This window comes from Triticum dicoccoides, chromosome 3B (assembly GCF_002162155.2).
Source record: "Triticum dicoccoides isolate Atlit2015 ecotype Zavitan chromosome 3B, WEW_v2.0, whole genome shotgun sequence".
Classification (NCBI taxonomy): domain Eukaryota; kingdom Viridiplantae; phylum Streptophyta; class Magnoliopsida; order Poales; family Poaceae; genus Triticum; species Triticum dicoccoides.
Genome location: NC_041385.1, coordinates 814,211,813 through 814,217,401, shown reverse-complemented (window position 1 = coordinate 814,217,401; position 5,589 = coordinate 814,211,813). Strand labels below are relative to the sequence as shown.

The 5,589-nt window shown below is 57.1% G+C and overlaps 1 pseudogene; it reads right to left on the bottom strand.

The window, feature by feature from the left end:
• Positions 1 to 768: 768 nt before the first annotated feature.
• On the bottom strand, positions 769 to 1,572 carry LOC119282424 (annotated as a pseudogene).
• Between the last annotated feature and the right edge of the window lie 4,017 nt (positions 1,573 to 5,589).

Genomic DNA, 5,589 nt, shown 5'->3' with positions numbered 1-5,589 from the left:
CCGCGGTTGACGCCGCGAAGCCTGCCAGCGCGACATCCTCCGCCACCAGCGGCGCAGTGGCCGAGGGCGCGACAGCCGCGGTTGACGGGGCGGCGGCGGTGTGGGCCACAAGCGCCTGCCCGGGCGAAGTAGCAGCCGGCGGGAGCGCGAAGAGGGAGCCGACGCTCTGTGTCCCGATCGGCGCCTGAAGGGAGGCAGCATCCAGCGGCCTCGAGAGAAGTGCCGCGAGGGAGGCCGGCAGAAAACCGGTGGCGGTGGAGCCGGACGCAGCGGCGGACGTCATACCAGTCGGGCGACGGCGACGGCGGGCGCGACGGCGACGGCGGGCGCGGCGGCGGCGGCGGCGGCGGTTTAGGGTTTTTAGGCGGAAGCGGACGTAACCTAGCGTGATACCATGTAAGACAATAGGCTTTGGGGAAACCGGCACAACCCTCTAGGGGTGACCTATCACATATATATATAATGAAGTGGTATACAATGTTACAATATACACATGTAAATACAGTCTAACAGATTTCATGGATTTGAGGGTTTCCATGTTGTCCAGGATATACAAGGAGCCATCTAGTGCTGTCCGGGCTCACGTCCGGCCGCATTCGTGGGCGTTTAGGGGATGGATTTGTCAAATCAGGCGCTATTAATTGCTCTACTTCCCATGTGTGTTGGGGCTGCCCACCGGCGACACACGCCGAGCTGTCTCCTGCCGACACAAATGCCGGACAGAGATAGACGAAGGAGATACCACAATTTTGCCGGCGACGAACGCCATGGCGCACAAACACATGTATCTTGTCTTTATTTCTCACAATGACTCGAACACATACATGGAGGTATACATGCACACACGCAGTACTACACAGAGGAGCTCTCCTGCCGGCCGGGCGCATACCACGGTCCATACGGAGGCTACGTCTTTCTCATCAGTTTCGTTTAGAAAATGTTGCTTCAAGATATATAGCTCTAGCAACGACAGTACTGAAATGCCGAATGGAAATGGAAACAGAACATGGATGGATGGAGCCCCAAGTGCAGCCATGAAAGCACGTACACCGATCGCCGGAAACAGAACATGGATCGATGGATCGCCGGAAACATGCTGCATTGACGCCCGTCCGTACGCAGTGTCGCTCCGTTCACTTTGGCGGGCAGAAGTTATATGGGTTGCATCCCCGGCCAGTGTACGGATTTCCCTTCCCCCCGCACCCACCACTCCTGGTGCAGACTCCCTTGTTGGGATTCAGGGCTCCCGGGCTGACCGGTGCGCCGGCGAGGATGCGGCGGTGCACCTCCAGGTCCACCACCGACGCCACCGCGAGCTCCGGCACCACTCCGTCGTCCAGCTTCATGGACGACGAATGCGACGTACGCCGACATCAGTTGTCGCACCGCCGCACCCGCGTCGATGCGGCCAGTGCCACTGTCGAGCGCCGCCGCCTTCGCGCCCGGGCCAGCGAGCACAGCTAGCACGAGGATTACTAGGAAGATGCACACCTTTCTGTCCATGGTAGCTAGCTAATCGATCCGTTGGTGCTGGGCAACTGTGGAGTCGAGTGTTGCGAGTAGCCAGGAACAGCACCGGCTTTATTGTAGATCCAGGTTTGTTGTTGGGCACCTCTCATGGCCCCCATTTGAATTGGACAATGTCCATGTGTCTGTCTCAGCCTTCAAAATGCAAGAGCTATTGTACGTCTACGCACATGCAGTAGCAGCTTGATTTTCTCTAGCTCCCATGCATGCACGGGCGTGTAGAAAATAATCGATGTCGGCATGCAAGCTCGAGCTTAGACTGTATATATACGTAGCCTCTTTATACATATTGTAGCATTGTATTGTACCCTTTGATACCTCTATATAATGAGATAGCCACACCCCGTTTAAGGTGTCGAGCAGTTTCCGAAACCTACGTTTTACATGGTAGCAGTTAAGGGTTCGATGTCTTCCGCTGCACCTGCTACCACGGTCACGCCGGCCCCCGCCACCGCCACCACCATTGCTACGCCGCCTCCTGCGCCGCCTCCTCCCGTCGCTCTGTCGTCTTCGTACCTTGCCTCCCAGCCCCTGGCTGCGGCCTCAGCTTGGTGGTCCAACCAGCCGCCCTCGGGCTCCCAGATCGGATCGGGAGCCGGCCACGGCACCCTGCCGCCGCCGATGTCTTCTGGCGGCCCGTCGTCCTCGACCACTACGGTTGCCTCGCCGGCGCCGCCGTCCTTCCAGGGTCAGCCGCCTGCGTATGGCACCGCCCCTGCCCCGACCTATGGCGCCGCTACCTCATCGCCGTACGCCGCCCTGCACCCGTACGGTGTTTCGGGTCCGGCCTATGGCCCCCCCGTGGTATGGTGCCCCTGCATCCACTCAGGGTGCCCTGCCACCACCGCCGTCCGCATGGCCGATGCATCCTTACGGCGTGATGCCCCTGCAGCCCTACGCGGCGCCGACGCGTCCTCAACCCTACGCGGCACCACCACCTTCGCTGCCCTACGGGGCTGCACCTCCTCCGTCACCAGGGGACCCGGTGTCGCCGTTTGCCGGTGCTGTTCCCGGCTATGGCGCGCCTTTGGCGATCGCCCCGCAGCAGGAGACGGATCCATCTATGGGTCTCTACGCGCCACCGACACAGGATCGTGTTGCACCGCCATCGCCGTTCTACTTCTCACATCTCCTTCCGGTGAAGCTCATGCCGGACAATTACTTGTCATGGCGGGCTCAGGTGCTTCCTCTCCTTCGCAGCCGCTACCTAGAGGGGTATGTCGACGGCTCCATCCCGTGCCCGCCGCCGTACCATCCGGCTTATCATGTGTGGGTGGCCTAGGATCAGGCAATCCTCTCCGCCATACAGTCATCGCTGACTCCGAGAGTGTCATCGTTGGTCATCTTTGCCGTGACGTCTAAGGAAGGTTGGTCGGCGCTTCACAGTAGCTTTGCCTCTCAGTCTCAGGCGCGTGGTCACTCTATACGCACCGAGTTGGGGGAGACCAAGCTTGATGGCCTCAGCATCACGGACTACTTCAACAAGATGACTGGTCTCGCCGACACGTTGGCCTCAATCAGCCAGCCGCTTGGTGATGAAGACTTCACCACCCATGTTCTCAATGGCCTGGATGACGACTATGATAACCTCATCGAGAATGTGCATGGTCGCGAGGCTGCACTGCCTCCCCGTGAGCTCTATGCGCGCCTCCTTGGTCGCGAACAGCGTATCAAGGCGCCGAGATTCTCCAGGTTTTGTCTCCGCCAACGCCGCGACTGACGGCAAATCTCAGAAGCCAGTGTCGCTTGATGGGAAAACGGCGGCCTCGCCTCGGTCGGCTCCGCGAGGTGCGGCTCCCTCCATCACTGGCGGTAGCAGGCCAGTTGCTTGTTTTCCCTGCTGTGGCGCTCAGCAGGCCTACCAACTGTGTGGCATTGAGCGTCACATTGTCTCCCACTATCTTCGTCGCTTCAAGCAAGACTTTCTGGGCCTGGGCAACAATGGCAAAGGGAATGATAAGCAGGCTGCCGCCGCGGTGACGAGTCACGAGCCCGGTCGCACTTCGTCCTACTCCATTGACCCTACGTGGTATATGGACACTGGAGCTACCAACCACCTCACCGGAGAGATGGGCAAGTTCTCTACTCAGGAGCCATATCGTGGTCATGATCAGATGCACACCGCCAGTGGAGCAGGTATGCGCATCTCCCATGTTGGTCATGCCTCTCTTCTTGCACACAATTTTCGCAAACTGCATCTTTCCAATGTCCTTCGAGTTCCCTCTGCTACGCGTAGTTTGTTGTCCATTCCTCAACTTACTCGTGATAATAATGTCCTTACTGAATTTCATCCTTTTCGTTTCTTTATCAAGGATCGGGACACGAGGACCGTTCTGCTTAGCGGTCGTCTTCGCCATGGCCTATATGCACTTGACGCGACGCACACATCTCCCATGCAGTTTTCTCCTCAGACGTTCAGTGGTGTTCGTGTGTCGCCTACGCACTGGCATGCACGCCTTGGTCATCCTGCGGCTCCTATAGTTCGCCATGTGTTGCATCGTCATGAACTACCAGTTGTGTCCAATAAAACTGCTGAAACTATTTGTGATGCCTGTCAGCAGGGCAAGAGTCATCAGCTTCCGTTTTCAGAGTCTAGTTGTGTTGTGAAACATCCTCTTGAGCTTGTGTTTTCTGATGTATGGGGTCATGCCCAGATGTATGTTAGTGGTCACAACTATTATGTCAGTTTTATTGATGCTTATAGTCGGTTTACTTAGCTATGTCTTATTAAGCGCAAGTTTGATGTGTTTGATGTTTTCATTCAGTTCAAGAACATGTTGAGCGTCTTCTTAAGCAGAAAATTATCCATGTTCAATCCGACTGGGGGGGGGGGGGTGAATACCACAACCTCAACTCGTTTTTTTAACAAATTTGGGATTTCGCATCGTGTGTCTTGCCCTCATACACATCAGCAGAATGGAACTGACGAACGTAAGCATCGTCGTCTTTTAGAAACTGTCCTAACTTTGCTAGCTCATGCATCCGTTCCGTTTCGGTTCTGGAGTGATGCTTTCTCCACATCTTGTTTTTTGATAATTAGGCTCCCCTCCCTCACGACTTCTGAAAATGCAAACTCCGCTTGAACTCTTACTCAATGAAATTCCAGACTACACATTCCTCAAGGTGTTCGGGTGTGCGTGTTGGCCTCACCTACGTCCTTATAACAAGCGTAAGCTAGAGTTTTGGTCTAAGAAGTGTGCTTTTCTCGCGTATAGTTCCCTTCACAAAGGGTACAAGTGCCTACATGTTCCTACAAATCGCGTCTACATATCTCATGACATTGTGTTTGATGAAAATGTGTTTCCCTTTCGTGCACTTCCGACAAACTCTACCACTCTCACGCCACTTGTGCACATGTCTATACCTTCGCCTGATCAATTTGTGGATGTTGCATATGCCCCTGCGTTGCTTCCTAATCATGCTGCAGGTATTGAACGTGGTGCTCGCCTTGAGCTCCTGGATGAACAAGCGTCAGACGTCGCTCCTGATCGGGACGTATCCCGCGTGCATGGGCCATGCATACCGGGTGTCACCTGCCAACCCTCCACTGCTTCGCCCGGGGCGCCGGCGCCGGCCTCATCCGCCCCGATGCTGGCCTCGCCTGGCCCGCGACGCCTGCCTCGCCCGCCCCGATCCTGGTCTCGCCTAGCCCGTGGATGCCGGCTTCGCCCAGCCTGGCGGTCATCTCGCCTGGGCCAGCTGCCGTCTTCCCCGGCCCGGTGGTGGTCTCGCCCGACCTGGCGGTCACTCCGGCTGGGCCGGCTGCAGCTTCGCCGGGCTCAGCAACACCGGCAGGTCTCACCTCGGCCTCCGATGGGCTGCCTTCGTTCGCCTCGACGTCGCCTGCTTCTCTGGCGCCAGGGAGTCCTGGCGAGAGCTCGTCAGGTGCCTCGACCTCATCGCCGTCACCTGCTGCTTTGGTGTTGCCAGCACAGCCTGCTGTCGCCTTGCGTCCTCGCACACGAAGTCAATCTAGCATTTTTTGTCCGAAGGAACGCAAAGATGGGACTGTCGCATGGCTCGCTGCTTGCATGGCTCATACTGCTGCTGATCCCACTGCAG